The sequence below is a fragment of the Pantherophis guttatus genome, chromosome 1 (genome assembly GCF_059756535.1).
Source record: "Pantherophis guttatus breed Tessera chromosome 1, ASM5975653v1, whole genome shotgun sequence".
NCBI lineage: Eukaryota > Metazoa > Chordata > Lepidosauria > Squamata > Colubridae > Pantherophis > Pantherophis guttatus.
The window spans coordinates 30,340,997-30,353,332 of record NC_142063.1 but is presented as its reverse complement, the minus strand read 5'-3'; the positions used below and the strand labels follow the sequence as shown (position 1 = coordinate 30,353,332).

The 12,336-nt window shown below is 43.9% G+C and overlaps 1 protein-coding gene across 3 annotated transcripts in view; it reads right to left on the bottom strand.

Moving 5' to 3' along the window:
- Window positions 1-12,336, bottom strand: part of FBXO34 (F-box protein 34) — a 76,989-nt gene that overhangs the window by 21,079 nt on the left and 43,574 nt on the right. Inside the window, exon 2 of one of the 3 annotated variants that reach the window (XM_034433429.3) lies at window positions 9,865-9,943. The exons of 1 other annotated variant lie outside the window; for it this stretch is intronic. The gene's annotated coding sequence lies outside the window, so the exon portion shown is untranslated. Of the gene's footprint in view, window positions 1-466; window positions 692-9,864; window positions 9,944-12,336 lie in introns of those variants that run through there. One more of the 3 variants, XM_034433430.3, reaches the window with a different exon arrangement.

Sequence of the window (12,336 nt, the reverse complement as noted above, 5' to 3'; positions counted from 1 at the left end):
CAAAGCATATATACCATGAGATTTCAAACAATCAGCACAAGCTTTCATGGGAGCAAAAGGTTGCAGCCAAATTAAATGGGTGGAGACGCCGTTCCACAACCTTGGAATCTGCTCATAGGATATAGGAAAATATGACCAGAGTTCCCTTTTTTCCAATGAATAAAAGGGGAAGGGGGGAGGGAAAGGAGGAGGGGAGCTGGGAAGAGCGTGGCTCAGTAAACACGAAATGATTCAAAAGGGACGACAAATGAGGCCACAACACTGGAAAACAATACCAAAGCAAGTGGGGAAATATGTACCGTGCTAGAACAGCCTTCTTCCATCTCTTGGCTTGGGATGACGGGAGCGTTGACCCAACTACCTGGAGAGCACCGAGGTGGGGAGAGCTAAAGGAAAGGTTTGAACCCCTCTGCCCTTCCTTTACCCTGCTATGCCAGAACAAAACACTTATCCAAACAAGAAATACCTGCAGCAGGTCATTCCCTCTTCAAGGTCGGTCAGCAGGCGGGCAAAAGAAGCCGCTGATTCATGCATCACACTTCTCTTCTGTTTATGCAAGCAGGCTGACACGGGTGAGGTGAACTGCCCCACTCCACTCCCATCCCATCCCTGGAGTTTCAGTCCTGTCAAAAGTCCACCTGCTCTTCACCTGAAACAAAACCCAGGCACTGAAATCACGTCCTTCAGGCTGTGACATCAGTCCGTTACCATGGGAATGAGGAGGACGTTCAGAACCCAGCGTTACAAGAACTGCTGCAGGATCAATCAGCAGAGCCTGCTTTTCCATGGCGCAAAACCGGTCCAGATTTTCTCTCTTACACGCGAGAGAAGACCGTCTCTTAGGCAAAAATCTGTCCTTGAAGAAAAGCCACATTCAGAGAGTGGGGGGGGGAGGGGAAGTGGGGGAAGAGAGATGGCAATTTAAATGTAAAAACGAGGACCTAAGCTGAACAGCAAAGCACTTAATATACTGAGCATACAGAAGTTCCCAGGTTCAACCAGCAGCATTGACTAACCAGCACTGCAAACTCTTCCCCTGACATCTTACAGAGCCGTTGTGGGTGGGAAAAATAGGCTTGAGATTCCTAGTCAAGGTATCTGAGTCAGTTCACAACAGATGCTTCAGGTGCTTGTTCAGCTGGATTGAGGAGCACCATCATTCCCAAGCTGGGGAGTTAAATAAAGTCTATAAACTATATAATTAGAAAAGAAAATTAAGCTGTAGAAAGCCTTGATGCACCAAGCACTGGAAATGTTACTCAGCTCCTCCTTGACAAGTAACACTAATATTAACAGCCCTGAAGGTTAGAAACTTGGTGGTTGTTCAGGTTTTTTTTTTTTTCCAAATGAAAAGCTAATATTTTCAGGATGCCATATTGAACAAAAAAAGGTCTGTTTTTACACAATCCCTGTTTTTCATCAAACCAAACACACTGGAGGAGGAACATTCGTGAGTTGCTGCTGTCGAACAGCCCTCATCCTCTGGGGATTAATACCAGTGGGGGAAGAGAAGTTAGGGGAGGGAGGCTGAGCGCTGCGGTTTAAGAAATTGTGGTTTTAAATAACTATTTTTAAGATTTGCTTTGCACTGCCCAGAGATTCAATTTAACTCAGACTTTGTGTATGCATTTGCAAAACAGCAAATACATTTAGGTGCCATGAGCTTGCTTGTGATAAAATGTTAACAAGGAAGATTTTTCTGGATGAGAATAGAAAATGAAGGAAGGAAGGACAGCGGAATAAAATTATCAGTCCATTCTAGAATGAATCCCAATTTAAAATGTAGCTGGTCTTTTGCATTTGTTGCCAGGGCTTGAAAGCAAATATTCATAAATGCACCATTCTTTCCACTAAAGGATTTCATTCATACCTGAAGATTCAGATTAATTTCAAATTAATATCTTGTTAAACCATGGGATGGGAACGGGGATAGGAGGAAAAAAAATATACAAAATTATTTGTTTCTATTTTTATCTATCTATTCAATTGGGTACTCAAGGTAGTTAAAAATAAAACATCAGAACAAAATAAAAAAATCAAAACACCCAAAACAAATACCAACATAACTATTTAAAATTTGGCAAAAGAGATTCATCTTAATTGCTCTTCTGGAATGAGAGAAAATATGAATCCAATGTCCAAACCACTTACCATTTCTAGAACTGTTTGGTTTGGGTTAAGGCACCAAGCTAGAAACCGGGAGACTATGAGTTCAAGTTCTGCCTTAGCCAGAAAGCCAGCTGCGTGACTTTAGGCCAGTCATTCTCTCAGATCAATCCACCTCATAGGGTTATTGTTATGGGAAAAATAGGAGGAAGAAGGTGTGTTGGATATGTTTGCTGCCTTGAGTTATTTGTTAAAATAATAAAGGTGGGAAATAAGTAAATAAATAAGGCCTTTGACACAAAGATGACAATACATGGAACTTTATGGTTATGAAATATACAACATCTAGACCAGTGTTGGCAAACCTTTTCGGCACCAAGTGCCGAAATGGGAGTGTGCGCACCAGAAACTGGAAAAGCAGATGATCTTCTGGTGCACGCCGGCCACCTGCTCTTTCGGTTTCTGGCGCACATGCGCGCGCAAAGACCAGCTGTCTGGTCCGCATGCCCCAGCTCTGTCTGGCCTTTTGGGAGTCCTCGCGCCTCCCTGCCTGCCCTCCCCTGGTCCCCGTTGAGGTGGCGGGACATCCCTACGGACTGCATCCCCGGACCGGGAGATAAAGTTGGACGGGGAATGCTGCCTCCCTTAGCTGGAAAGCCGGAGTCCCAGCCTCAGAGGGAAGGGGTGTTGGTGTTCCCAGGGCTCCGCTTGGGGGGCCAGCAGGCAGGAGAGCTTCGCCCCAACTCTAGCCAGGATGAAACCCCCCCAACCCGCCACCGAGACCAAGCCAGCACAGCCTCTCCCCGTTCCCGGCTGCTTCCTTACCCTTCGGCAGCATCTACATGCGTGAGGAGCTGCGCTCTCCTCTGGCCCACCTGGGGCAGCACGCCTCCCCAACGGCAGCTCCTCCTCCTTTTCCTCCTGGCTGCTCCAGCATCCTGGCCAGAAGCGGCAGCGCAAGAACCGCCACCGCCCCCTCGTAGCAGCAGGAGCAGCAGGCAGGGTGGCCAGCTGCGTAGCCCGCAAACCCTGCCCTGTGCACCCAAGTTGGTCAGGCGCTCCAGTCCATGGACGCGCATCAGTGCCACGGGCTGGAGGGCTGGGGCTGCGCAAGAAGCCCGCTCAGGTAGGGATGGAAGGAAGTCCCGGCACGCCCGTCCTGGCTGGCAGATCTGCTCCCCTTGCTTTTCCGGGTTCTGGCACGCCGGCCACCTGGTCTTCACGTGTGTGGGAGCAGCAGAAACCGAAAGAGCAGCTGCCGGCGCACTTGCACGCACCAGGAATATGATCTTCTGGTTTCCAGCTCGTGCATGCACACTGGCGAGCTGGTCTTCGTGTGCACATGCGTGGAAGAAACCGGAAGATCATCTTCCTGGCATGCGCATGCGCACTGGGCGGCTGCTCTTTCAGTTTCTGGTTCTCTCGTGTACGTGAAGACCAGCTGACCGGTGCGCCAAAACCTGGAAAAGCAACGGGCGACAGCTCCGCGTGCCCGGAGAGATGGTTCTGCGTGCCACTTCCGGCACGTGTGTCATAGGTTCACCATCACGGCTCTAGACCATAGTCAATCTGTCATGTGAGCTCTAGGGCATTTAATTCTACCATATTTCCTAAAAATTTATTTTCCTTTGCTTTCAATTGGCTCACCCAATCCAATATGTCTGATGGTGAGGAGGTCTTCCAAATCCAGTATTTATCTGAGGTGTTGGGCCTACCAGATTAATCACTAAAATGTCTGCCAGCTGCCCAGTACATTGCAAATAAAAAGCAGGCATATTACAGGAAGTTGCCTGCAGAGCAATAAAAAGTTTTGGGGGCATTTTAAAGAGCAATATATTTATTATTACACAATATTTTGTGAATCATAAGTTCACTTCACCAGATACAGATTCAGATTCAATGTGGCAATGAATATCAAAATCCAAGTGCGGGTATACCACAGAAAATTGTTCATGGAGCCCTGACTCAAAATGATTCAGACTCCACATAACATGTTGGTCTTTGATCCCGGAGAGGGAAATCCTGAATACTTCTGAATTGTAGACAGACTGACATTTGTCATTTTGAGAAAACTTCTTGAATCTGTAAAATAGCTTGTGGACTTTGTCTTTATGAATGAAATTGTTTGATAAGACAGAATCCACGATTAAGACTGAAACCCAGGAGACCAGACCTTCTGGTCGAAGTTCAGCACCACCAAGTTACAAGAATGACTTATGTGAAGTGGAAACATTTTCAATGGAAGCCAACCAAATGGTCTCACCAAAGCAAAGCCTTCTGGAAACTACTGGAAAAACTCCACGCTGAGGTACTTCATCTGCAGAAGACAACAGATCTGGAGCTTGATGTGGTCTGATCTAGTTCAGAGGATATTTGGGATGTTTGGGACATCTCTTTAAGCATATTCATAGTTTTGAAGGGTTTTTTGTCAACAGGAAGAGAGTTGTACTTTCCCTGGAAGTACAACAAGAAAGACAAATCTCCAAGTAGCTGGTTCACCTTCATGTTTTAGTCCCCAGCAAGCAGACTGGCATTAACAAGGATATTCTAATCACAAAGCTGGTTGAATGCAAATACAATTTTTTTAATGCAGCGAAAAATTTATCAGTTTTTTTATCACCCCTTTATTAAGTAATGTAACTCAAGATGACAAACATATATAATCAGTGGTGAAATCCAAATTTTTTTATTACCACTTCTGTAGGCGTGGCTTGGTGGGCTGGTGTGGCAGGCGTGGCTTGGTGGTCATGGCAGGGGAAGGATACTGCAAAATCTCCATTCCCACCCCATTCCAGGGGAAGGATACTGAAAAATCTCCATTCCCTCCCCACTCCTGGGAGAAGGATATTGCAAAATCTCCATTCCCACCCCACTCTGGGGCCAGCCAGAGGTGGTATTTGCCAGTTCTCCGAACTACTCAAAATTTCTGCTACCAGTTCTCCAGAACCTGTCAGAACCTGCTGGATTTCACCCCTGTAGATAATACTCCTTCCTCCTCCTATTTTCCCTGCAACAACCCTGTGAGGCGGGCTGAGAGACAGTGACTGGCTCGAGATCACCCAATAGACTTTCATGCCTAAGGCAGGACTAGAACTCAAGTCTCCTGGTTTCTGGGTCAGCACCTTAACCACTATACCAAACTGGCTCTCTGACCAATACTTGTGGCGATGGTGGGTGTGGGTGTGGAAATGCAGATCATTTACAGCTGCCATCCACTATCAAGATAGCAGCTGCAATTCAATTTTCAGTAGAGGTTGGCTGATTGTTTTCCATAATACAGAATTAGTCATCCTTTTAAATACTGCTGCAAGGAATAGTGAACATAGACTATGTTTTCTCTACAGGGAGTCCCCGGGTTAAGAACATCCAACTTATGGACAATCTGTAGTACAAAAAGGCTGCCCATTACTAAAAATGGCAAATGGCGTTCTTCCTCGTGCTGACAAAGCGCTGAAGCCACGCAATCTTTTCAGGAACTGCTGAAGCCACATGTTTTTAATATACAGCCTGTTTTCAGCGATTTTTGGAAGCATTGTGCTGCTTCAGTGCTTCCTCGCATCAAGGACAATGCTAACTCCCATTTTTGGTAATAGGCTGTCCATTTGCAAGTATGAATTCTGACTTACATACAAATTTGAGTTGAAGATTGTGTTAGGAATGGAATTCGTTCTTAACCTGGGAGCTAGCTGCATCTCCATTCTGTACACCACACGACATCATTGCGGAAAGGACCAAAACCCGTTCCTAGCCCCAATGCCTTTGTCCAACACTTAGAGGCATCGCTTCAAAGCAATGATGACCATTGATCTCTGCCTTTTTTCAGGTCCAAGAGCCACAGAGGATCTCTAGTAACCGACATCTCTGATGTGGATAGCTCTGAAAGGTTCAATTTTCTTTTGTGTTTGTTTAGGGAAGGTTTTGATTTAAAACATCTCTTCTATCCCAACTGGACTGCCTTGGTTTTGTTTTTCCTTGAAAACGTTTCGCTTCTCACCTAAGAAGCTTCTTTTGGGAAAAAGCACCTTTGGAACAACCATGACCTGGATGATGGAGAATCTCTGTAGGCATCTGTTCTATCCAGAGGTGGGTTTCAGCAGGTTCTGACCAGTTCTGGAGAACCGGTAGCGGAAATTTTGAGTAGTTCAGAGAGCTGGTAGTAAAAATTCTGACTGGCCCCACCCCTATCTATTCTCTGCCTCCCAAGTCCCAGTTGATCGGGAGGAAATGGGGATTTTGCAGTAACCTTCCCCTGGATTGGGTAGGGAATGGAGATTTTACAGTATCCTTCCCCTGCCACGCCCACCAAGCCATGCCACACCCACCAAGCCACACCCACAGAAATGGTAGTAAAAAAAATTGAAACCCACCACTGGTTCTATCCCTTATTTTGTCAAAGGGGGCTAAAGTATGCACTACCACAAAAAAAAATATTTTTGCCACTAAATTCTGACTTTGGAAACTGGGGGTGGGGTATTTAGGAGCCACAAGTATCAGACCAGGGCTGCAAGAAACTTGGAAAGTCACTGGACTCACATCACACCCTGAAGAACTCCGAAAAGTTCAACAGATAAAGCAATGCACCCGACTACCATCAATTATATAATATATAAGATTTTCTTTTTGAAAGCATCAGAGCCCTGACATACACCCATGAGCTCCTCTTTACATATCTGTGGACATAATATGGCATTGGGCTGGGTGTCTCCCAAGTTTTTTAAAGTTGTATTATAGACAGCGACAACCTGCAGCTTGAGAGCCACATGTGGCCCACAGCTCTTGGGGGGGATGTGTGTGTGACCCCAATGACTCAATACATTGTCTATAAAAATGTGGCATTTTTTTTTCTTGAGGGCAGAAAAAAAGATGGCTAAGCACTTAGTTTTATAATCAAACGTGATGGTTCACTGCTTATTCGCTCCTTTCCCTGTGGTCTTCAAAAGGCTATTATATTATTATTTCTTATAATAAGATCATTGATCTTACTGGTTTATTAAATGTATTTTCCACCCATCTCGCCCCAAGGGGGAGTCAGGGCAGCTTATAACATTAAAATAATAAAACTACACACACACACACAAACATACAGAGAGAGAAGCATACAAGTATAGCTCTGTTACCTATTTTTTTATCCTATAAAAATATTTTTTGTCACTAAATTCTGACTTTGTAAACTGTGGGGATGGAGGTGCTTAGGAGCCACAAATTTGAGACTGGTGCTGCAAGGGCCTTCTGGGCTGCCCATTTCCATTACACTAAGTTAAATCTACATTTTGCTAATATTGGTTATTCTGAAAAGTTTTCTCCCCAGTTATTTATCCCTAATCAATTGATCCTTTGGATAGATACACTAGAGGGAATCTTAAACGTCTGAATGGAAAGCCTGAACCTGCTCGACATAAACAAGCAAATGTTTCAAGAACAATTTACTGCAACGTATTATGCAGCTGGCTTTTTAGTGATGGGAATGAATGAAAAAACATCACTCCTGATGCAGAAGAATCATCTTTTCTCTGGATGAGATTGTTGTGGCATCTTAGCTTCAGGTTTGCCTCCTTCACCACTAAAGAGAAAAGCTCAAATAATTCATAGCCAAAGGGGAGTTCTTTGGAGGCAGACACTTGCGTTGTTATAACAGGTGGAAAATCTATGGCCTTACAGATACTTTTAAACAATAGCTCTCAGCAGCGCCAATCAGTAGGGACAACTGTGAGGGATGGTAGCATTTGTAGTGTAACAGTATCTGGATAGCTACTGATCCACTACCCCTTTTTAATACATTCCATATTTTATCTTTCTTAAGTAAGGAAATACATGATACGCGGATTCAGGACAGACGTGCCTAACTACTTTCTCCTTTGTTCACACTCAGAATAACTTTGCCAATTTACTTTCCCAGCTGCCTACACACAATCTGCGGGGCGCATCAGTGGTCCAAAAATAAACTACAACAACTTGGTAACACACCAACATTACAACAAAAACATTAAATTTTCTTCTGGTTTACAGATGCTCTCCTTGGTATGCCAGATGAGATTCTAAATTCATGAAAGCCAGAAATCAAACCATTAATATCAACTTGTACGGATAATCAATGCCACTGCTTATTATTAATAGCTGTCAGGTGTGCTCAAGACTTACGGCATCAACACCTCTTAATTCCAACAAGTTACAGAGCAACTTTCTTGCACAAAGTATGGAACAGTTCAAACAGCTCCTTCTGATCACCTGGCAACATCAGCAGAGAACAAGCAATGGTAGAGAAAGGGAGTCTTTGTTTAACCAGTAAATGAATCTCTCTGAGGCCAGTTTCTCCTAAGTTCCACTAATGCCATAATTACAGAGAAACTAAGTGTTGAGAGGCACCTTTGCGCTAAGAGCATTTGGAGGAGCAGAGATTCATCCATTCATTCACAGTTAGCAGACTGATTAGAAGGTGAGAAAGTCAGCGCAAGAAAATCCTTGCACATGCAGACATGTGATGAATATCTGCCGTGTATGTGCACACCTTTGGTCTCCCAGGAGACTTCAGTTGTTTCATTTATTTCTCACAGCAGTATCCCTGTTCTGAACTCTAGCAAAATGCTTAGAATACCTCGGAGCCACCACTTCCCAATATTTGCTGGTTTTCTTTCATTATTTTTTTTATGCAAATGCAAATGTGACCACAAAGAAGTTTTTATTTTAATACCAAAAATGGATAACAGCAGGGAAAATGCGATGCTTACTCAGTTCTCTTCACGCACCATCCTAAATCAAGGTATTAATACATTTCTGAGATGGCCTTCATAAAGAAAACCATATGAGCACACACATATATACACATGGAAAAGACCTGCTGTATTTGGTAGCTGATTTTTTTTTTTAAATTTGATTTATATGCCGCCCTTCTCCGGAGACTCAGGGCGGCTTACAATGTGCTCAGCAATAGCCTTCATCCTTTTGTATATTTATACAAAGTCAGCTTATTGCCCCCACAACTGGGTCCTCAATTTACCTACCTTAGAAAGGATGGAAGGCTGAGTCAACCTTGAGCCATGGCGAGATTCAAACCTGCAGTAATTGCAGGCAGCTGGTCTTAATAACCAGCTTAATAACAGGGTGCCTTAGACCACTGTACTACCAAGGCTCTTTTGGATTTTGACAGCTAGAGATGTGTTTAGCCATCTCTTAAAACTTTCTGCAGCTTTGCTGGAAGTGCAGTGTTATTGACTGCCAAACATATATGGCCTCCCTAGCAATTCCTACTTCTTCTGCAATTATGAGATGTGCTCCCTCAGCTCATATTCTTAACAGCATCCTCTCACACATAAAAGTGATTCCAGTGTAACTCCTGCTCTAAAAGTCTTACCGATAATGAGCATTTGCTTAACCATGCCTTGATTTCTCTCCTTTCTAAACTATACTTGCCTTGTGCCTCTGTACAATGCTTTAAAGCTTGGACACAACACAAAAACAATCTCGGAAACCTCACACACAAACCCTGCATTCCTACTTATACATCATACTAAGACAAAAGTGCAATCAGTAAACCAGCAGCAAACTGTGAGGCTTACTGCCCTAAAACAAACCATGGCTTATTCATTAGATCTTTTTACATCATGAGAAATGGATCACATTATGATGTATAGCATATTTCCAGTTTTGGAGGAATCACTTGTACAGGCTAGGACAGATTCTGCTCTCCAACCCCAAGAAGGCAATAAGAAATTAATTTGAACTGCTCACAGACACATTTTGGGGGGCAAATTTAAGGACTACCTTCAGAAAGCAGTCCCTCTGCGCAGTTTCAGACATCACAGCACCTGCAGTGTTTTATATAATCCTTTGAAGGGCATTTCTGAAAAGCAAATAGGGAAGGGATGAAGTTAGAGGCAATTAGCAGACACTGAACTTTTTTTTTATCTTGATAAAAAAAAAACACCACATTGATAGAGGCATATAGGCTTAACGTCTGACATCTCCTTACACAGCCTCAATTCAAAACTACCAAGGAGAGGAATCCCTGAGCACGGCAATCCAACTACCTATCAAAATACCTAGAATTTGGACAAAATATAAACGAAAGAGATAAATGTAAAAAAAAAAATCTTACTGCAATACAGGGATTTTTCTTGTAGAAAGTAAGACAATTTATCCAGGAAACTCAAGTGCTACTACGGTAGCACTAACAGGTAGCATCCCTTCATGGTTGATTGGGAGCCACTCAGAGTTGGTTAGAAGATAGGCAGCTATATAAATGTTAACAGAATATCAGAGTTGGAAAGGACCTTGGAAGCCTTCTAGTCCATCCCCCTGCACAAGCAGAAGACCCTGTATCATTTCAGACAAAGAGCTGTCCAATTTCTTCTTAAAAGCCTGAGATGGAGATGGAGCACCCACAGCTTCTGGAGACAAGTCATTCCACTGATTAATTGTTCTAATTGTCAGGAAATTTCTCCTTAGTTCTAAGTTGTTTCTCCCCTTGATTATTTTCATTGCTTCTTGTTCTGCCTTCAGATGCTTTGGAGAATAGGTTACTCCTCTTTACTTTGTAGATATTGGAACATTGCTATCAAGTCACCCCAATCCAGGGGTGAAATGCTACCGGTTTGCACCGATTTGAGCGAACTGGTAGCAGCGGCAGCGTGAGGCTCCACCCAGCCACCTGGAGGCCGTTACTTCCTGGTTTTAATCAAGAAGTAAACTGTTTTTGACCCTCTGCGCATGCGCAGAAGGCTTTGCACATGCACAGAGGGTACAAAATTGCACATGACACGTGCGCGCAGAGCGCACACTTCTGAACTGGTAGGGAAGGTAAGTAGATTTCACCCCTGCCCGAATGCTTCTTTTCACTAGACTAGACACACCCAATTCCTACAACATCGGCTGTCTTTAGAAGAGCACTTGACGGTCGTGACTGGGAGGATTTTTCATCAGGTCCGCCTGATTCGTCAGTTGCGTCCCTTTCTGGATCGGGACTCCTTACGCACAGTCACTCATGCCCTCGTCACCTCCCGCCTGGACTATTGTAATGCTCTCTACATGGGGCTCCCCTTGAGGAGCACCCGGAGGCTCCAACTGGCACAGAGTGCGGCCGCGCGGGTGGTAATGGGAGCGACACGGCACTCCCATGTAACACCTCTCCTGCGTGAGCTGCACTGGCTCCCGGTGGTCTTCCGGGTGCGCTTCAAGGTTTTGGTTACCACCTTTAGAGCGCTCCATGGCTTAGGACCTGGTTACCTACGGGACTGCCTACTACCACCAATAGCCTCCCACCGGCCAGTACGCTCTCACAGAGAGGGACTCCTCCGGGTGCCATCAGCCAAACAATGTTGACTGCGGCCCCTAGGGGGAGAGCCTTCTCTGTGGGGGCACCTACTGTCTGGAATGAGCTCCCCCCGGAGATACGGAGGATCCCGGATCTGTGCACCTTCCGCCGCGCTGTGAAGACCTTTTTATTCCACCAGGCGGGCTTGGCCTAATCTTTTCCCTCTTTTTAATATGTAAATTTTAATCTGCTTTTAAATTATTGGGGTGTTTTAATTTGTCTGGGCCAAAATGGTTTAATTCGATTTTATCTGGTTTTTAAATTTTTTGTATCTATGTATTTTATTGTTTGGTTGTTCACCGCCCTGAGTCCTTCGGGAGTAGGGTGGTATATAAATCAAATAAATAAATAAATAAACATTCTTCATGTTTTAGCCTACAGTCTCCTAATGATCTTTGTTGCTCTTCTTTGCACTCTTTCTAGAGTTTCAACATCTTTCTTATATCGTGGCAATCAAAACTGGATGCAATATTCCAAGTGCAGTCTTACAAGGCATTATAAAGTGCTACTAACACTTCACATGATTTTTTAAAAATAGTGTTTTAAATAAATAAAAAGATAATAATGGCTTTGGATAACAGATACCTTAATTCCCAGGCAGAATTACAGGGGTAGGTTCCACAACATTTGGAGGACATTAAATTGGTGAAGACTATAATAAACTCTTAATAAAACTTTAATAAGAATAATAATTAAGCAGGCACTTTGGGATCAAGCCCAGCTTTTGAAGTTTTATTTATTTGATTTCCTTTCATTCAGGGCCTCAAAGCAGGATACATGGAATTTCCTCCTTCCATTTTTCCAGTAACTCCCTGTGAAGTAAGGTTAGGCTGAAAGAGTGTGATTGACCCAAAGAAAAAAAAATTCATGCCAAAGTTCACCCAGTCAGGTTTCTGGACATTAACTTGTTCAGCCTCCTTCAG